The sequence below is a fragment of the Scyliorhinus canicula genome, chromosome 5 (assembly GCF_902713615.1).
Source record: "Scyliorhinus canicula chromosome 5, sScyCan1.1, whole genome shotgun sequence".
NCBI lineage: Eukaryota > Metazoa > Chordata > Chondrichthyes > Carcharhiniformes > Scyliorhinidae > Scyliorhinus > Scyliorhinus canicula.
The window spans coordinates 113,760,470-113,782,949 of record NC_052150.1 but is presented as its reverse complement, the minus strand read 5'-3'; positions in this window follow the sequence as shown (position 1 = coordinate 113,782,949).

Sequence of the window (22,480 nt, the reverse complement as noted above, 5' to 3'; positions counted from 1 at the left end):
GCATTCCTGTTATTCTTTCCAAAGTGAATCACCTCACACTTCTCCACATTAAACTCCATTTGCCACCTCTCAGCCCAGCTCTGCAGCTTATCTATGTCCCTCTGTAACCTGCAACATCCTTCCGCACTGTCTACAACTCCACCGACTTTAGTGTCGTCTGCAAATTTACTCACCCATCCTTCTGCGCCCTCCTCTAGGTCATTTATAAAAATGACAAACAGCAACGGCCCCAGAACAGATCCTTGTGGTACGCCACTCGTAACTGAACTCCATTCTGAACATTTCCCATCAACTACCACTCTCTGTCTTCTTTCAACCATCCAATTTCTGATCCACATCTCTAAATCACCCTCAATCCCCAGCCTCTGTATTTTCTGCAATAGCCGACCGTGGGGAACCTTATCAAACGCTTTACTGAAATCCATATACACCACATCAACTGCTCTACCCTCGTCTATCTGTTCAGTCACCTTCTCAAAGAACTCGATAAGGTTTGTGAGGCGTGACCTACCCTTCACAAAACCATGCTGACTATCCCAAATCATATTATTCCTATCTAGATGATTATAAATCGTATCTTTTATAATCCTCTCCAAGACTTTACCCACCACAGACGTTAGGCTCACCGGCCTATAGTTACCGGGGTTATCTCTACTCCCCTTCTTGAACAAAGGGACCACATTTGCTATCCTCCAGTCCTCTGGCACTATTCCTGTAGCCAATGATGACCTAAAAATCAAAGCCAAAGGCTCAGCAATCTCTTCTCTGGCTTCCCAGAGAATCCTAGGATAAATCCCATCAGGCCCCGGGGACTTATCTATTTTCACCTTGTCCAGAATTGCCAACACTTCTTCCCTACGCACCTCAATGCCATCTATTCTAATAGCCTGGGTCTCAGCATTCTCCTCCACAATATTATCTTTTTCTTGAGTGAATACTGACGAAAAGTATTCATTTAGTATCTCGCTTATCTCCTCAGCCTCCACACACAACTTCCCACCACTGTCCTTGACTGGCCCTACTCTTACCCTAGTCATTCTTTTCTTCCTGACATACCTATAGAAAGCTTTTGGGTTTTCCTTGATCCTACCTGCCAAAGATAGGATCTTTGCCAATTGACCCCCATCGCAGGGAAGACACTCACCAGAGTCCTGCCAGTCCATCACAAGCTCCCTACAATGCAGAAGGAGGCCAGTTGGCCCATTGGGTCTGCACTGACCCTCTGAAAGAGTACCCCACCTCAGCCCATTTCCCCACCCTACCCCCGTAACCCTGTAAGCCCACATCACCTTTGGATATTAAGGGCCAATTTAACATGTTCAATCCACAAAAATGGACATTTTTGGACTGTGGGAGGAAACCAGAGCACCCGGAGGAAACCCACACAGACACGGCGGGAACGTGCAAACTCTACACAGACAGTGACCCAAAATCGCAATTGAACCCGGGTTCCTGGCGTTGTGAGACAGCAGTGCTAACCATTATGCCTCCGTGCTGCCCTGATGTTGGGTTGCAGGTGAGTGGTCAATCACAGAACTGGACATGTTCAGGTGGAAGGCTGAAAAGACAGTCTTGGCAGCATTTGGTTGAGCTCACCATTTCCGAATGTAGGTTTCCAGAGGACATAACTAGGAGATCTTCAATGAGCAATATATTAATGTTCTGGAGTCAGTTAACCTGGAAATCAAGGGTCAAGTCATCAGTTTTGCACAGGAAATGGCTAGCATAAGGACAGATCCCTGTGAGAGCCTGTTGTTGGTAATCTCTGGGCATCTGATTTGACCTCCAAGGTGCACAGAGAACTGTTGGTTGCTGATCTTGGATTTAATTAATTGTTGAAAGTGTTTTCACACAGCAGACATTTTTTAGAGTTTCAGCAGCATGCCTGAGCACCACATGGTGTCATTGACATAGGGTACGTCAACAAAGACAGTTGGTGTCTTCAGGCCTTTCTGAAAACCACCCTCAATATGTGAAGACAGGGCAGCACGATGGCGCAGTGGGTTAGCCCTGCTGCCTCACGGCGCCGAGGTCCCAGGTACGATCCCGGCTCTGGGTCACTGTCCATATGGAGTTTGCACATTCTCCCCGTGTTTGCGTGGGTTTCGTCCCCACAACCCAAAGAAGTGCAGGGTAGGTGGATTGGCCAGTCTAAATTGCCCCTTAATTGGAAAAAATAAATTGGGTACTCTAAATTTTAAAAAAAATATGCGAGGACAGTATCAAAACTTGCTTGGAGCATTTGAAACCTGTGTAACAAAATTTGGTTGCTGTGGACTGGGATGTCACTGCTTCCAGAGTGGAACACAATCTGTATAGCAGGGGGCATTCCAGGACCTTTTATGTTTTTTGAGTAGTGTGAGGAGATGGCAGCTGCCTTGGTCACCCAGTGTCTTCCTGTTTTGACAACGACTTCATCATAGAATCATAGAATTCATAGAATTTACAGTGCAGAAGGAGGCCATTCGGCCCATCGAGTCTGCACCGGCTCTTGGAAAGAGCACCCTACCCAAGGTCAACACCTCCACCCTATCCCCATAACCCAGTAACCCCACCCAACACTAAGGGCAATTTTGGACACTAAGGGCAATTTATCATGGCCAATCCACCTAACTCGCACATCTTTGTGACTGCGGGACAAAACCGGTGCACCCGGAGGAAACCCACGCACACACGGGGAAGATGTGCAGACTCCGCACAGACAGTGACCCAAGCTGGAATCGAACCTGGGACTCTGGAGCTGTGAAGCGATTGTGCTATCCACAATGATACCATGGCTACCGTGGTGCCAGATATTTAGAATGGTGCAGTAATATGGATGTTTGTAAATAGCTTTGCTTCCTTCCCTGTGATCCCATGTTCTTCAGGAATTCTGGATAAATCCCATTGACTCCTGATGCTTTTGAACCCCTTCTGAAACATTTTACAGAAAGCAGAATAACAGTTATGATAAAGTAGGTTTATCATATAACAGTCATGGGTTAAAGTAGAAGCTGAAAAATCATGAATAAACTTAAAAATAATTATTTCATATATCTCATTTAAAAATCTAATTAAAAAACATCTAGCAATTAATCATTAGGGGGATAGTTAACAACATTCCACAGATAAAAATATATATATATTTTTCAGTGCCAGATCAGTTGTTCAGAATAGTCATTACTTCGGTCATCAATAAAATCCTGTTACACCCCATTGAAGAAGGCTTAAACTTTTATTTGGTTTCTGACAAATTTCTGAGAGCAGGAAAAAAGGGACGTTCTTAATAAATCAATTGATTTCCCAGATTGCTCGCTCTGGAGGTGGGGAATGGGGCCAGGGGAGACCACAGCAAAGCTTGAGCCAGGGTGGTGAATGACAAGCAACAACTTGTTAATCTGTACGGTAAATGCTGATAGTAGTAAATGTCAGTAGTGACGGTAAATGCTGATAGTTCACCAACTAGTAAACCATTTTGAATATTTAAAAAATATTTTCACTCATTTAAATCAAATAATTCACAACTGATGGATCAACACCATGATTAAGTGCTTAATGTTTGGGATAAAATCATTTTCAGCTGCCTGTATCAAAATGCACAAAGTTATCAACACCAAGAAATATATTGAGGAATATTTTTTAAAGGATTTTTAAAAATTCCATTCCAAAGTGCTTACAAACCATCTTCAGTGGGGACCTGAGGGAAAAAAACACTTCTCAAAGAGGATATTGGGCACAATCTGCACACAAATTGCTGATTACATCCAAAGCCGAAACTTTTCCCTTGATATCTTCTCTCAGGTTGACAACATGACTGTGCCTTGCCAGCCACTCAATGAGTTCTGTTTTTAGTGTCAGTTATGTCATACTGCTGTAGCCTATGCCACAATGTTAGAGTCTGCAGTGGGACTCAGCTACTCGAGATTGTCAACCACAACCATTTGTCTGCTCAATGAAAGATCAGCAGCATTCTACCTCACAAACTGTAGTTAGTGGAGGCATAGAGTCATAGAAACATGGGGCTTCACGGCACATAAAAAGGTACTTCGGCCCATCATGACGTGCTTGTAAGAGCACTCAGATCAGTAGAGAAGCACAGATGACAGACTCTAACTTGGTGCACAAGGGTGATTCTTAATTCATAAATAAACTGTAACATAGGTTCGGATTTATCTATTGGAGTTAAGTATTACATTCTGTGTTACAACCCCCTCAGGAGCCGAGCTCTATATTGTATTCGGTTCCCCTCCTACACCTTCGAGTACGAACATGCCTGGTTTTAGGGGGGGTGGGCGTGAAACCACCCACTAAAGTGAAGGTGCCTCACAGGATATAAACCCCAACCTGCGGGGTGAGGAGTCGTATAATTGTACTATTGTGAGTAGAGTAAATAAACCGAGTTGTTATCCCACCTAACTGGAAGGTCAGTATGGAGTACTTACCTTCAGCTATCACACTGCCGATGAGGATATGGTAGAGCTGCCGCAACTACTGGACTTTTCGCCACCAACCAGCTTCATAAGACCATAAGATCGGGCAGCATTGTGGTGCAGTAATTAGCACTGTTGCCTCACGGCGCCAAGGTCTCAGGTTCGATCCCGGCCCTGAGTCACTGTCTGTATGGAGTTTGCATATTCTCCCCGTGCTTGCGTGTGTTTTGCCCCCACAACCCAAAGAAGTGCAGGGTAGGTGGATTGGCCACGCTAAATTGCCCCTTATTTTAAAAAAAGAAAAGAAAAATAAGACCATAAGATCATAAGACATAGAAGCAGAATTAGGCCACTCGGCCCATCAAGTCTGCTCCGCCATTCAATCATGGCTGTTTTTTTCTCATCCCCATTCTCCTGCCTTCTTCCCATGGCCCCGATCCCCTTATTGATCAAAAACCTATCTACCTCTGTTTTAAAGACACTCCGTGACTTGGCCTCCACAGCCTTCTGCGGCAAAGAGTTCCACAGATTCACCACCCTCTGGCTGAAGAAATTCCTCCTCATCTCTGTTTTAAAGGATCGTCCCTTTAGTCTGAGATGTGTCCTCTGCTTCTAGTTTTTCCTACAAGTGGAAGCATCCTCTCCATGCCCACTCTGTCCAGGCCTCTCAGTATGCTGTAAGTTTCAATAAGATCCCCCCTTTTCCTTCTAAACTCCAGTGAGTACAGACCCAGAGTACTCAACCTTTCCTCATACGATAAGCTGTTCATTCCTGGATCATTCTTGTGAACCTCCTCTGGACCCTTTCCAAGGCTAACACCCTTCCTTAGATATGGGGCCCAAAACTGCTGACAGTACTGCAAACGGGGTCTGACCAGAGCCTTATATAGCCTCAGAAGTACATCCCTGGTCTTGTATTCCAGCCCTCTTGACGAATGCTAACATTGCATTTGCCTTCCTAACTGTACCTGCACATTAACCTTAAGAGAATCGTGAACAAGGACTCCCAAGTCCCTTTGTGCTTCTGATTTCCTCAGCATTTCTCCATTTAGAAAATAGTCTATGTCTAAATTCCTCCTTCCAAAGTGCATAGCCTCACACTTTTCCACATTGTATTCCATCTGCCACTTCATTGCCCAATCTCCTCGCCTGTCCAAATCCTTCTGCAGCCCCCTTGCTTCCTCAATACTACCTGTCCCTCTACAGATCTTTGTATCATCTGCAAACATAGCAACAGTGCCTTCAGTTCCTTCTTCCAGATCCACTACCAACCTGATTTTCCCAGTCCACATGCATATTGAAGTCCCCCATGCTTATTGTGATATTGCCTTTTTTAAATGCTTTCTCTATCTCCTGTTCATTTTCTGCCCCACATCCTGACTACTGCTTGGGGGCCTGTACATAACTCCCACCAGGATCTTTAGCCTTTGTGATTCTTCAACTCTACCCACAGAGCGTCTATGCCTTCTAATCCTATATCGCTCCTTGCTATCGATGTAACTTCATTCCTTACTAAAAATGCAACCACGCCCCCTTTGCCCATCTGCTGTCCTTTCGATAGGACACTTATCCTTGTATATTTAGATCCCAGCCCTGATCACCTTGCAGCCACGTCTCTGTGATGCCCACAACATCGTACCGGCCAATTTCAATGTGCGCATCAAGCTCATTTACCTTGTTCCATATACTGCGTGCATTAAGATACAAAATCCTCAGTCCTGCATTGACCACCTCCCTTCTTACATTTGTCACCTTTTTTGGTCTTCCTGAGGGTGATCCTATTCTCTTATTTTTGTTCTCAATTTCCCCTTCAGTTATGACACCTTCTAAGCTAACACTCTGGTTCCCACCCTCTGCCATACTAGTTTGAATCCTCCCAAGTGACACTAGCAAACCTTCCATTCAGGATATTGGTGCCCCTCAAGTTTAGGTGCAACCTATCCTTCTTGTACTGGTCCCACCTGCTCCGGAAGAGATCCCAATGGTCCAGAAATCTGAAATCCTCCCTTCTACACCACCAGTTTAGCTGCACTATCCTCCTATTTCTTGCCTCACTGGCACGTGGCACAGGGAGTAATTCTGAGATTACACCCCGAGAGGTCCTGCTTTTTAGCTTACAACCTAGCTCCCTGAAATTCTGCAGGACCTTGGCGCTCTTCCTGCCTATTTCATTAGCACCTATGTGTACTAAGACCTCTAGCTGTTCACCTTCCCCCTTCAGGATCTCCTGTGTTCATTCAGAGACATCCTGGACCCTGGCACCAGGGAGGAAACACACCATCCTGGAGTCTCTTTCACTTCCACAGAAGTGCCTATTGTGCCCCTGACTAGAGAATCCCCTACAACTATTGTTCTCTTGCAGTCTGCACTCCCCTGCTGAGCAACAGAGCCAGTTGTGGTGCCACTTTTCTGGCTGTTGTTGTTTTACCCTGATCAGCTATCCCCCCCAACGGTATTCAAAATGATCTACCTGTTAGAGAGTGGGCAGCCACAGGGGATTCCTGCACTGAATGCTTGCCCTTTCTGGTGGTCACCCATCTGTCTGCCTGCACCTTGGTGTGACCACATCTTTATAACTCCTGTCTATGATGCTTTCCACCACCTGCATGCTCCTAAGTGCATCCAATTGCTGCTCCAACTGAACCATGCGGTCTGTGAGGAGCTGCCATTGGTTGCACTTGCTGCAGACCTAGTCGACCGGAATGCTGGAAGCATCACAGATCTGCCACATCTCACAGTTGGAGCACTGCACCCCACTGAGTGACATTTAAACACTAGTTAATTAATTTAAAATAAATACTTAAATTATTGTTAGATTAAGTTACAATTAACTATATGGCCCTGATGTTAGACATTTACTGTAAAATTTATTGCTAAATACTAATTGCTGCCCTCAGGTTTAGTTACTCCTCTACCTAGTTTATTAATAAGTTTGAATTAGTTTTTTTTCAATGTTTGCTTTCTCAAATTTAACAGATTCCCTACCAGCCAATCAGGTCACAGTTTTACTGTGGTTTCACTTCAGTTTTCCTCGCCCTCACAATTTGAAAAGATATTTGTATCACTTATCTTCCCAGGATGCTCTCTGGATCTCTCCCTGCTGATTGACAGTTACAAAGCCAGAAGAAAGAAAACAAAACAAAAAGGGAAAAAGCACCTCGTTCCACTCTGCACTGAATTACCACACTGTTCCAAATGACCAAGTTCCAATCCACACTCTGGCTGTCTCACTCACTCAGGCTGTCTCAACTTCACATTCGCAAAGCTTCACCTGGGCTTGGAGAGGCCTTGCCCTGAGCTGAGCGATGGCGCTCATTGGTAAGCTGAAACCATTTGACACTGACACTGATGATTGGGCCCAATACGTCTAGCGGGTACAACTGTGTTTTCGGAAAAATGCCATACCGAGTGATGAAACGGAGACGGTCAAACTGCTAACTACCGTTGGCGGTCCAACCTAAGCTTTAATTAAAAGCCTCGCCTATTATGACAGACCAGACAGGCTGCTGTTCGCAACACTGGTTGACTTGGTCGATAGGTACTTCAACCCACAGCCGGCAATCATGGCCGAGTGACTCCCACCTCGCGCTCTTCATGAAAATGATAGTTACCGGTGCAATACACGCCTCCCGGACTGACCTACTGCCACCATCCGGTTCCCAAGAGGTCAAGGGAACCACTACCTGAAACAATGTATGTTTCTCCAGACTTGTGGGGCGTTACGATCCCCTCAGGGACCAAACCCCACGCTGCATACCATTTCCCTCCTACACCTTGGAATAGAAACTCCCGAGGTGATTGACGTGGTGGAACTATCCCCCTAATTGGGAGGAACATCATAGGTTATAAACCACGACCTGAGAGCACACCCCCTTGGGGTGAGCAGTACTGCACAAAGAACAAAGTACAAACAAAAGTACAGCGCAGGAACAGGCCCTTCGGCCCTCCAAGCCTGGGCTGACCATGCTGTCTGTCTAACCTAAAACCTTGTACACTACCAGGGTTCGTATCCCTTTATTCCTATCCTATTCATGTATTTGTCAAGGCACTCCTTAAACATCACTATCATACCTACTTTTACCAACTTCTTTGGCACTGAGTTCCAGCCACCCACTACCCTCTGTGTGAAAAACTTCCCTCGCATATTTCCTCTAAACTTTGCCCCTCACACCTTAAACCTTTGCCCCCTAGTAACTGACTCTTCAACCTTGGGAAAAAGCTTCTAACTATCCACTATGTCCATGCCCGTCATAATTTTGTAGACTTCTATCAGGTCGCCCCTCAACATTTGTCATTCCAGTGAGAACAAACCAACCTATCCTCATAGCTAATGCCCTTCATACCAGGCAACATCCTGGTAAATCTCTTCTGTACCACCTCCAAAGCCTCCACATCCTTCTGGCAGAGTGATGACCAGCATTCAACAATATATTCCAAATGTGGCCGAACTAATATTCTGTGCAGCTGCAACACGACTTGCCAATTTTTAGAATCAATACCCTGCCCGATGAAGACATGCATACTGTATGCCTTCTTGACTATCTTCTTGCCACTTTCAGTGACCTGTGGATCTGTACACCCAGATCCCTCTGCCTGTCAATACACTTAAGGGTTCTGACATTTACTGTATATTTCCCATCTGTATTAAACTTTCCAAAATGCATTACCTCACATTTGTCCAGATTAAACTCCATCTGCCATCTCTCCGCCCAAGTCTCTTCCCGATCTAGATCCTGCTGTATCCTCCGACACCCCCCATCGCTATCAGCAATTCTACCAACCTTTGTGTTGTCCACAAACTTACTAATCAATCCAGTTATATTTTCCTCCAAATCATTTATAAATACTACAAACAGCAAAGGTCCCAGCACTGATCCCTGTAGAACATGGTAGCATTGTGGATAGCACAATCGCTTCACAGCTCCAGGGTCCCAGGTTCGATTCCGGCTTGGATCACTGTCTGTGCGGAGTCTGCACATCCTCCCCGTGTGTGCGTGGGTTTCCTCCGGATGCTCCGGTTTCCTCCCACAGTCCAAAGATGTGCAAGTTAGGTGGATTGGCCATGATAAATTGCCCTTAGTGTCCAAAATTGCCCTTAGTGTTGGGTGGGGTTGCTGGGTTATGGGGATAGGGTGGAGGTGTTAACCTTCGGTAGGGTGCTCTTTCCAGGAGCCGGTGCAGACTCGATGGGCCGAATGGCCTCCTTCTGCACTGTAAATTCTATGATAACACCACTAGTCACACCCCTCCATTCTGAAAAGCACCATTCTACTGCTACCCTCTATCTTCTGATCCCAAGCCAGTTCTATACCCATCTTGCCAGCTCACCTCTGATCCCAGTCTATACCAGTTTGCCATGAGGCACTTTGTCAAAGTGTGCAGGCTAGGTGGATTGGCCACTCGAAATTGCCCCTTAATTGGAAAAAAATGAATTGGCTACTCTAAATTTATATAAAAAAAGAAAATCCATTTGAGGGGCATGGTCATTGTCTCATTTTTGAATTCATTTTTTCTGCAGAAAACTGTAAGAATTACATGAGCGACAATTTCAATGTGAGATTCACACTTGTTGAAATGTTTACCTGATCTTAATTGGCTCTGGAGAATAGACCTGCTATTTATGTGAATTAATACACTTGCAATCTTCCATATCATAAAGACAATGAAAATAATTATTCCATGATCTCACTTATGGGCTTCCTGTTTCCTATCTACCATTATTATTCAACAGAATTGGATTTGCCCAGCACCCATGAGGCATCCAGTCATTTTACAAATTTCTCTCGAATGTACAGGAGTTTCCTCCCCACTGGAGTCAGCACTAGAAATGACGAGGAAAGGTTGGAGGCAGCTTTCCAGCTGGATGCAACTTTCCAAAGTTTGGAGTGGGGTCAGCATGTGAGCAGAAATGGTGATGAAGTGATGGTTTTGGGGAGGCCGATGGAAGAGGGGCATTTGACTCCGTCTGGGCTGGGGACAAGTCTGACTCCTCGGTGGTCCTGACTCCAGGCAAGGGAAGAGGTGCGAGGGGGCAACTGAAAGTAGAGGGGTGACGAACCACAGCCCACTCTGACAATCTCCCCCTCCACCCCACTGGTGCATTATCCCTTATTTTCTACCCAGAGTTGATCCCCCGGTGGAGTCAGCAAAAGCAGCAGAGATAGCGGAAACCACAACAGAGGAGACAGCACTGGCAACGGAGGAGATGGCCCCAATGGAGGGAGTGGAAACAACAGCAGAGGCAATATTAGTGGTAACAGCAATGGCGGCAGTGGCTGAGGCAACAGTGGAAGTGGAGGTAACAGTTGAAGTGGCAAAGGAGTGGGTGATAACAGAGGTAACAGTGGTGGAAACAATGGTGGAGATGGCAGCTGATCCAGTTGTGAGGGTATAGGAGGAGACAGCAACAGCAGCAGAGGTGGAGTCAGCAATATCAACAGAAGCTGAAACAATGATGGAGACAGGAAGGAGACAGTAACTGAATGACCAGATTGAAGGGGTAATTGTCTAGGTGAAATGGAGTGAGTAAAATTGAAAGTAAGTGTTAAGGTTTGTTTGTTTTTCCAATCATGCACTGATATCCTCATAGTCAGTTTTGATGCCTAATGATTGTATTTGATCCTGAATGATTGATTTTGAATCCTATTGACCGCTTCCACAAATTTAACAAACTGGGATAGCTTTTGAATGCTTTTGCGTACCTTGATGTCTCCTGAAGTAGGAGGATCATCAAGTTGAAAGATGTTAATTAAGCATTTTGATGACAACTAAACATTGGGTGGGATTCTCCGTTGTACGATGCCGATATCGTAATCGATCAGGCAGAGAATTGATTCCGACGCCCAAAACAGGGCCGGTGGCGATTTGACGCTGGTCAACAATGCTGCGCACCCTAGAAAATGGCATAATCGCATCGCGCACTGCACGCCATTGCAACAGCATTGGCGCATCATCAGCAGACCCTCCTGCGATGCTCCGCCCCTGATGGGCCGAGGTCCCGATGGCATGGGACACATGTGGTCTCAGCGGTCGGGAACACGGTGTGGCGGCTGCGGACTGCGTCCAGCACCGTCACACTTGGCCAGGATCCATGCCCCTGGCCGGGGGGGGTTCCACGAGGGCTGGGGGACTTGTGGGGGGTGGCCAGGAGGTGATCTGTGGGGTGGTGGATAGTGGATCGGATCCACGTATGGCCGGAGCCATGTTGTATGCCACAACCGCTGCAGGTGGCCACCGTGCGCATGTGCGGCCAGCGACCCAGTGATTCTCTGGACATTTTTGGTGCAGGAGCCAGGAGTTTCACCCGGCGCCGCTGCTATCCCCTCACCGGTCCCAGAATCAGTCCAATTTTTCGGTCGTAGAACTCCCAAATTTCTCCGTTTGAGCCGGCACTTAGCCACTGAAACAGAGAATCCAGCCCATTGTTTCTGCATTGCAGTGATGCTTTGAGCTGAGATGGGGGTTGCGGGGGCCTGTGTTGGTCTGGTGGGGCTTTCCTGGAATGAGGATTGTTTGGCTGGTCTTCTCATCTGCAGTCTTTTAACCCTTTGAAACAGTCTAACTGAGAATAAAGTGAAGGCCTTCCCATCTGTAGCCTTAAACACTTTGAACTGTCTATCAGCGTGCCAAGTTCAAAGATCTGTGAGATGAAGGTAAAATTATTCCCTTCAATGTTGTAGAAACTTGCACAGTAGTACAGTGGTTAGCACTGTTGCTTCACAGGGCTAGAGACCTGTGTTCGAATCCCAGCTTGAGTCACTGTTATTTTGGAGTCAGCACATTCTCCCTGTGTCCGCGTGGGTTTTCTCCGCGTGCTCCGGTTTCCTCCCACAGGTCCCAAAAGACGTGCTTGATCTGTGAATTGGACATTCTGAATTCTCCCTTGGTGTATCCGAAGAGGCGTAGTGTGGCCACTGGGGTATTTTTACAGTAACTTCATTGTAGTGTTAATGTAAGCCTACTTCTGACACTAATAAAGATTATTATGATTATAAATGCATTTTTACTGTTAATTTTAGAGCCCTTTATCTTTTTTAAACCTGTCTGCATGCCCAGAAGCCTAAAAGCTTTGAACTGAATTGGTATCATTCAACTTCATGGCCCATTACCTTTTTAAAGCCTTATGATTGACAGGTCCAGGCAGTATCAAAGGAAGGATTACCATTGTTTATTTATCTAGCTCGACCAGGGTCCAGTAACTCTGATGAGCAACTGTTTCTAACCACTGTCTTTTTAAAGAGGATGTCTCTTCTTTGTGAAGAGCTTCCAAAAAAAAATCAAGGGAATGATTCAGCAACCTCGTTGTACCCAACTTGGTGTCAGGACAAGCCCGTAGAATCTCACAAAAGGCCTCTCTCAAGATTTGCGATGCTCAAAACGTCTCACGAGATTCATTTAAATATGGTATCGCTGGATACACCTGGCGCCCAGGACTCAATGGCCACTCCTGGGAGACCTCACAAGGGCGGCTTTTAGTTCTGGTCCACACAAACGTGGACAAGGCTTAACAGCACCTGGGGGGCGGCGGGGGTGGGGGGGTTGGGTGGGGGGGGGGGGTCTACCAAGTCACTGGAGACCTCCAAATGGTCAGAGACAGGGAAGTGTACCTCAAGTCCGCTGAATCATACCCCAGTGCTTCCCTGCAGAGCAGGCACGAGGGGCTGAATAGTTTACTCCTGTTCCTTGTTCATGTTTGTAAAATGAAAATGTGTTCCAAATTATTCCTTTTGATGTGAAGTTATAAACTGATGATTTTGAGCACAACTGAATGCAAAATTGATGTCAACATTTTATGGTGGGGCCAACATTCTGGACTTCCATGCCCACAGATTGCACGCTGAAATCAAATAAGCTTCAGTCAACCACATTGTAATTGGTCTAGGCAACTGGCCAGTCAAGGGAGTTGGTCCTCCAGTTTAATTTAGATTCTATTCTAAACTTACATGATTCAAGGGGTTGAGGTGTGTATTATCAATTCATCTTTTTTAATAAATTGTCTTTAAAAATCCTGATGGAAGCATAAATTTTCTCAGCAAACTATTTATACATTTATCAGGGATTCATATGCATGAAGTATTTTGGTTCTTTATGACTGACTCAGCAATTGAACATAAACTGATATTTCAACATTACAGGATTAACTTGAATATAAAAATATACAAAAGATAATTACTGAGGAAAGCATTTCACTGTCTGATTTAGGTCGAATTGTCATGCTTTTACGCTTAAGTGATTTTATCGCAAAGTGAAACAATTGCAATAAGTTTGTCAAGTTTAAGTGAGAACAAACATTACAAGCCCACAGATTTTGAAAATATATTCGAAAAGGGACTTGTAAAGAGGTATATAAAGGAAGATATAAAATGCTTTATACTTGGGCCCAGCAGATTCATTTCTTCTGTAATAAATTTCTCATTGGCATTGAGTTGCTTTTTATGATTAGGTGACCAGGATGCTCCCAATATTCCACATGGGATCTGAATAACAATGGAAAATGTTTTAAATTCTGCTGCCGAGATAGTTTTGATTAAATTCTGGTGATACCTAGATATACCTATCCACTAATTCTTTTGACCCACCACAACCATTGGGTTGCCAGGCGACCCGTCTGATACCAACTCACTGATGAGTCAAACATTTCTCCAGTTGAGCCACTGGAAGTTTAAAGTTATTAATTTTGGCTTCCACAGTCATTTACAGATTCTCAAATAAAACTACAGTGTGCTGTTCAAGTCAAGATTGGGCTTTAAACCCCACATTCTATGCATCACCAAGACATTATACTTCAACTCCCAAAAAACAAAGGGTGAAATTATCCCCTCCTGCCATCAATGGAATTTGTGGCGAGTTGGTATGAGAGAAATGATGGGGAACAAAAAATCCATTTCCCGAAGTCAGACAACTGACTCGGGATGTTCCATTGCAGACAACCAAGGCAGATTGATGGCAGGCGGGTCAATTGTCTTGCTGAAGCATGGTGGGAACCCTTATGCATCTCATGCATGTGTATTAAAACCCCAACAGACCAGAATCATGCATCTGCAAAGATGCACTTTCACAGACTTCATTAGCAATACAAAAAACATTTATTAATAAGAGTTGTACAGCAACCACATAGCTGTGGCTAGCCCCCAAAATGTCTCTGCCTAGGAGCTTGTCTCATCATGGGATGATTTCACACTCTGAGTCCTGATTGGTAACCAGACCAAGTGACCCTTACTGTGCTGTGTTGCCCTCAAAGGGACAATCACCATATCCTTCACCTTTTAAGTCCTTTATACAATCTTCAATAACTAATTCAGTCCAAAGCACTAACTAAAGAATGTGTACGTGAGCTGACCAATTATAAATTGAGTATTTGAGGAGATGAACCGGTGGGTGTGGGGCGGTGAAGATGGGGGTGAGCTGCATGGGAGCAAGACAAGAGGTGGGGCGGCTGTATCCAGAGGTGAACAATTAAAAGGAGGCTGCGGAGAGGAGAAGGTGGTGTCTGTGGATGGACTGACAGTGGAAAGAAGGTGTGAAGAAGAATGGGGAGGGAAGAGAGGTGGGGTCTGCCAGATTGCTTTAGAAGGAGGGGTTAATCGAGTGAATGTTGGAATCCTGCGGAGAGAACTGCGGATGCTGGTGATAGGATAGGATGGTGACTCTGAAAGGGGAAGCCTAGGTATGGTGGATGTAGTTCCCATCTCTGGGGGTTATCACTGGTGATATAGATTACGGGAGTGGAGAGGATCAAGGTGAACATATTAATGGTGATAACGGGAGAGGTTTGGTGGGAAAAGAGGGTGTGTTCAGGTTCATAGTCCACTGTGATGTAGGGAGGCTAAAAGGATATTGAGGGGAGAGAAAAGAAGGGAGGTTATGCTGAACCATTATACTGATCACGCCACAATTAGGGTATATGTCCATGTTCAGTCACAACGCTATATGAAGGATGTCAGGAGGATAGATTGGGTTGGCTGGGCCTGTATTCAGTGGGAATGTAGAAGAATGAGAGGGGTTCTAACTGAAATGTATAAAATTCTGACAGGGCTGGACAGACTAGATGCAGGGACACCCTGGTAGTGGAGGGTGGGAACAGCAGGAAAGCCCACTGACAGAGATGGGACAGGAAGATCCTGCTGTCAGCCAATGGTGGGCTACCTCCATTGCCACAAATCCTGCTGCGGCGGAGAAAGAATGCAGAAAATTCCATCCATCATTTCCTGTGGCTGGAGAGTCCAGAAGGAATCACAGCCTCAGGATGGGGGGTCGGCTATTTAGGATTGAGATGGGGATAGATTTCTTCATTCAGAGGATGGCGAACCACAGAAAGCTGTGGAGGTCAAATCGCTGAATATTTGAAGAAGGAAATAGTTTTCTGGACCTTAAATGTGTCAAGAGGCATGGGAGAGCATTGAAGAATTACGTTGAGATAGAGAATCAGCTATGATCATGGTGAATGGCAGAACAGGCTCGAAGGGCTCAATGGTCTATTCCTATTTACTACTTTTTTATGTTCTTGAGAAGCTTTTCTTGTTTTTCTTGGAGAAAAGGCAATTGAGCAGAAATTTACTCGTGGTATATATGATTACGATAGGTTTTTAAAATTAATTCTTGCAATGTGGGTATCACTGGCTAAGCCAGCAGTTACTGCCCATTCCTGATTGCCTTTGATAAGGTGGGTCAGCTGGCTTCTTGAACCGCTGCAGTTCCTGTGTTGTAGGTACACCCAATGGGCTATTAGGGAGGGAGCTCCAGGATTTTGACCCAGCAACAGTGAAGGAACAACGAAATACTTCCAAGTCCGGATGGTGAGAGACTTGGAGGGGAATGTCCAGCTGGTGGCATGTATCTCCTGCTCTTGTCCTTCTAGATGGTAACAGTCATGAGTTTGGTAGATGGAGGTCTGGTCAGTTCCTGCAGTGCATCTTGTAGATGGTAGGATGGTACACACTTGTCATCGGTGGTGGTGGGAGTTAATTATCATAGATGGACTGCCAATCAAGCGAGATGCTGTGTTCTGGGTGGCGTTGAGCTTCCTGAGTGTTATTGGAGTGAGGAAAGTGGAGAGTATTCCATCACACTCCTGACTTGTGCATTTGTAGATGGTGGACAGGTTCTGGTGAGTTGGAGGTGAGTTACTCGCCACAGGATTCCTAGCCTTTGACCTGCTCTTGTATTCATCATTTTTATATGGCTAGTCCAGTTCAGTTTCTGGTCAACGGCAAAGCCGCAGATATTGATAGTGGGAGATTCAGTGATGTTAATACCATTGGATGTCAGAGGGCAATGGTTAGATTCTCATATTGAGATTGAGAATGATGTACTTTAGTCTGAATAATATTAAATTTAAATAAAGTAAATTGTATAATTATGAGGAAGGAGCTGGCAAAGGTAGATTGGGAATTTAGATTTAAAGGTATGCCATTAGATATGCAATACATATTTCAAAATTCTCAAGCAGTATACATTTCTTTGAATGGATGGGGAGATATTTTGAAATTAGCAAAAGGTTCCCAAAATTGATGAAGAGTAAGAAAAAAGAATGAAACTAAAACAGTAAAAAATATACAAACAGATTGTAAAAGTATGAGTAATAAGTGGAAATATGGTTCCCTTAGAGGCTGCGACTGGAGACATGATAATGGGGTGTAAGGAAACGATAGAGAGGTTAACTTTATATTTGTAATAACAATCAAAGTTACAAAGAACCTACCAGAAGTACTGGGGTGCGAAGGGTCTATTAAGAGGAACTCAAAGTAATTAAAATTGGGGATGAAAGTGCACCTGAGAAATGAATAAGCCAAAAAAAATGACCTTCCCTGATGGTTGATGTCTCAGAATTCCAAAAGAAGTGGCTGCAGAGGTAAAGGATATCATGTTTATGATCTTCCAAAATTCTCTAGATTCAAGAATAGTTCCAATGGATTGGATGATTGCAAATGCAACACCATTATTTAAGAAAGGTGGGTGCAAGTGGGAGCAAGTAGTTTGTTCAGAAGCTTTGGGTCAGGACAAAATCTTTCAGCACCTGCCATGCCACTTACTGTAGATTTCAGCAATTAAAAACACCAGAATTCACCAAATACTTTTACAATTGCAAGAATAACCTGCAGAAATCAAACAGCATTTAACACAAAAGTAGTTTATTATCTTTTTACATTGCTCTGGCTGGGATCCTTTCTGCTGAAGTTGAGAGAGAGTGGAATCTGAAGTATTCACCTCCAAATAGCAGTGCTAATTATAGATATTATGATTTTCCTACTGCCAATACTTCCAGTGGATGCTGCCTGTGTGCTTTAACACCCTCTTCAAAATGACACCGGATAAAGCATGCACTAAATCTCTCCCTGCAAAGCATGGAACCCATTTTGGAGGTAAAATGTCACTCAATGCCGAAAACTGGGCAGGAAGGAGCCAAATAAATTGTTGGCATTCAAAGGGTTGTGAATATCCTCGTACATAAATCAATGAAAGCTGACATGGGGGTTTATCAAGAATTTTGTATTTCCAATCGAATGTTGACCATTAGTGCAAGAGACTTGGAGTACAAGAATAAGGAGCTCTTGTTGCAATTGTACAGGGTTTATTTGAGATCAGTCATGGAGTACTAAGTAGTTTTATTTGCTGCACCAAAGGAAGTGGATGAGGCAAGGAAGGTTCACTAGCTTGATTCCTCCGAAGACATTACATGCAAGACAACTGCTCCAACCCAAAGCATGATGTGCCACAAGCAAGCTGCAGCTTCAGTTTTAGATTATAATGGACTGATAACTCCAATTCCTGTCATTTGTTTTGACATTTTGGTGAGCATCGCCACAATTTTTCGTCCAGAGCCAAGCTTGTTTTTACAAAACAACATATGTAAAGGCTTCTGTCTTGTTGCCAAATGTTATACACAACAGTGCATAAGGAGGCCATTCAGCTCAACAAGTCTGCACAAACGCTATGAAAGAGCACCCTACCTAGGCCCACTCCCCTACCCTATTCCCACAACCCAGTAACCCCATCTATCCATTTGGATACAAAGGAGCAATTTAGCATGGCCAATCCACCTAACCTGCACATCTTTGGATTGTGGGAGGAAATCAGAGCACCCAGAGGAAACCCACACAGACATGGGGAGAACGTACAAACTTCACACACAGTCCCCCAAGGCTGGAATTGAACCCTGGTTCCTGGAGCTGTGAGGCAGCAGTGCTAACCACGTGCCATCTTCCCATTGATAATTTACATAATAAGTTAATAATCCTAGAAATGATCTTAACGGAGTCATGTTCTGCGGTCATGGAACATCCAGGATCTCTGACATCCTCTTAGGTTCATTACAAAGAATGTGTGACCAAGATAGTGAATAGAAGATTTTTTAAAAATCACACTTCTCTCTCTTGACCCTGAGATTATGTAGTTGCAGCCTTGCAAGAATAGCTTCTAAGTTCTTTCCCTGTTCTTCATCATTCAAAATTGTGACCAAAATGTCACCCAGGTAGCATCAAAACCCCGATTGCCCGTTCAAGATCTGATCCATAGATCATTGGAAAAGAGCTGGTCCTGTTGTTATCCCCAAATGGAAGCCTCTGATATTGAAAGAGTCCCTTGTGTGTTACTCTGGTCAGTAATGTTTGAGATTCAATACCTACATTCATTTTCAGATAGGGGTGGCAGAGATCAATTTTGTTAAATCTTTGGCCTCCTGAGAGTCCTGCAAAAAGATATTCAATAAGTGGTAGGGGGCACTGACCAGCACATAGTATGGCATATTTATATTGAACATCCTTCTTTGAGACAGGGACGATTGGGGTTACCCAATCGCTGATGGTAACAGGCTCAATGACTCCTGTCTGCATCACATTGCAATGAAGTTACTGTAAAAAGCCCCTAGTCGCCACATTCGGGCGCCTGTTTGAGTACACAGAGGGAGAATCTAAAATGTCCAAATTACCTAACAGCACGTCTTTTGGGACTAGTGGGAGGAAACCGGAGCACCAGGAGCAAACCCATGCAGACATGGAGAAAATGCAGACTCCGCACAGATAATGAGCCAGCCGGGAATTGAACCTGGGACCCTGGCGCTGTGAAGCCACAGTGCTAACCACTGTGCTACCAAGCTGTCCCCGTCCAAGCTGTCAAGACCACATCAGATGGCTGAAATGTCAGATATTTCAATTTCTGACAATATATTGATTCAGGTATAAGTGATACTGCAGCTCCCGTATCCATTTCTATCTTAAAAGTGTCCACATTTAATTTTGGGTCGACCCAAAATCATTGCAGGTCTCCTTGTACTGCTCGAACACAGAGCTTAAATTCCTTTAGCTGACTTGGTCATTGGTAAGTATTCAATTGGATCACTTAACTGGTGTGGGGAAATGTTAAAAGCAAGTTTTGAAAATATAGTAACTGTGAGAAAGCCAAATAAAGAATGAGTTGGGTTGCAGATGAAATACCAGCTCGTATTGTTCTGGATCAAGGTCAGATTATACATTTTCACTTTGGTCGTGATAAAAGTGAAATGTAACACCAGCCTTTCAGGATCCAGACTACAAACGTGCAGAGCTAGTAAGTTAGATACCAGTGTGAGAGCTGGATGGAGCACCATTCAGAAGTCACAATTCAAAACTTGTAAGCCAATATGGGGCAGAGAGGGGGGCAGTACCAGAATGTGCAGGTAAAAATCTCTTGGTGAACACGGTGCTCTCTCTCCTATGTTCTCTTTCCATTGTTCTCTTCCTTATGCCCTGCTGGGCTTTTGTTTCTTTTGTTTGTATTTTAGAAGTGTACTAAGCAAGTTTCTGCAATAAACACAATGACAAGAGGCTGGTTTAGCACACTGGGCTAAATCGCTGGCTTTTAAAGCAGACCAAGGCAGGCCAGCAGCACGGTTCAATTCCCGTACCAACCTCCCCGAACAGGCGCCGGAATGTGTCGACTAGGGGCTTTTCACAGTAACTTCAATGAAGCCTACTTGTGACAATAAGCGATTTTCATTTCATCTCAAACTACCACTAGAACCTGTCTCTTATTAGAAAATAAGAGATCCTACAACTGATAAACTCTGTAGACTTTGCAGTACTTTTCTTGGGATGCTTCTGCTGTGCTGATGAAGGTTGGCGTGACCAACAGGCCTTGGCAGTGTGACCAACTTTACCACAAGTTTTGTATTTGTGCTCCTCGCTCCAACAATCTCCAGTCATATGTCCCACTTGGTTGCAGCAAAGACATGGTAGGTTCTTGGTGGACCTGCTACTCACAGACTCCATCTTATGGACTTTAGCCTGAACTCCAATCAGTGAAACTTCTCTCGCAGCAAATTCCATAGATGTTGTGATTTCCATAGCAGATATTATGGTTAGTGCACCTTCAGTCAGCAATTTCCTTTTGATGGCTTAATTTCTGAAGCTACAAACTAATCAGTCACAAAGTGTATCTTCCAAAGTCTGTCCAAATTCACAGTACTTTGCTCATTTTTGCAGTGATGCAACAAACTGTGAAATGTTTTACCCTTCCTCCTGTGCTCAATGGTGAAAGTGGAATTTTTCAGCTATTAATTGTGGACTGGAGAGAAATGTTCTTACAGGACAGTCATTAACTCATCATATGACCTGTCTCCAGGTTTAGCTGGGTGTGCTAAATGAATGTTTTCCTCCCAACTGAGCTGTGAAAAGTAGCAGTATGCAGGTCTGCTAGTGCCTGATTGGCTTTAAGGAACAACTAGAACCTTTTCTCATAAGGGGCAGCATTCTCCCCTACCCGGCGTGACGGAGGGTCCCAGAGTAGGGGAGTGGCACCAACCACTCAGGGGTCGCGCCTCCCCAAAGGTGGGGAATTCTCCCCACCTTTGGGGGCCAGCCCCGCGCCGGAGCGTTTAGCACCAGAAGACTGACGCAAAAAACCGGTGCCCCCGGCAGCGGGGCTGGCCGAAAGGCTTTCGCCGGTCTGCGCATGCGCCGGCAGTGACGCCAGCGGCAGCTGGCCGCTGACGTCACTGCCGGCGCATGCGCGATTCTCTTCCGCTTCCGCCATGGCGGAGGCCGTGGCGGCGCGGAAGGAGAAAAAGTGCAGCCAGGGCACTGGGCCGCAGTCTGAGCGGGGGGCCCCGATCGCGGACCAGGCCACCGTGGGGGCACCCCCTGGGGTTTGATCGCCCCCCGCCCCCCCAGGACCCTGGGGGCCTGCTCGCGACGCTGAGCCCGCCGTTCCAGAGGTGGTTTAAACCTCGGCGGTGGGAGAGGCCTCCCAGCGACGGGACTTCGGCCCATTCGGGCCGGAGAATCACCGCAGGGGCCTCTCCGATCGGAGTGGTGAGATTCCTGCCCCCGCCACTTCCCGGGTGGCGGAGAATCTCTGCCAAGGCGGGGGTGGGATTTTAGGTGCCCCCAGGCGATTCTCCGACCCTGCTGGGGGTCGGAGAATTTCGCCCAAGAGTTCCATTCTCCTCCTTTGCATTAAATGTGTTCATGGCATCTTATCGTCCTGCCATTTAGATTGCAGCTCCCCGATCTGTGCTACTCAGCCTTTAGCCTGTCTTCACTGCCATTTATTTTCTCTCTGCTTCAAGCAGACAAACTCACAGCACACAAACACACCAGCTGTTTCTGAGCTTCGCTATTGATTCCCAAGCAGTGGCAGAGTCAGTAGCCCCATAGGTTCGCCTTCCTATGGCGCATTGCAGTGCCTCATGTGCAGACCCCGCAGCTCTACCCACTACATCGCTAACTGTACTGCAAATGTTGATCCTCCGTTTGATGTCAGCCTCCAGAAACTCGCAGTTGTCCAATAGCTTTTTTCTTTTTGAAAACCCTTTTATTTGCACTCCCGGTTGTCGCAATCGAGTGGATGATTCATCGATGCCCTGTAACAAACTGTACGGTGTCCAAGTATTTACTTGCCACAGCAATGATTTTGCCTTGGAAGTCGACAATATTTCTCCCGACCTCACTCCCAATGGTGTATGGGCCTGGATCTCGGTCACTGATTCCTTCTTCTGGCTCACAATATCATCGGCAAACGTTGTTTTTCTCCTTTTTACTTTCCAGCCAGGCCTCGTGACCAGTTTCTCTTTTGTTATGTTCTTTGTTGTAGCCGAA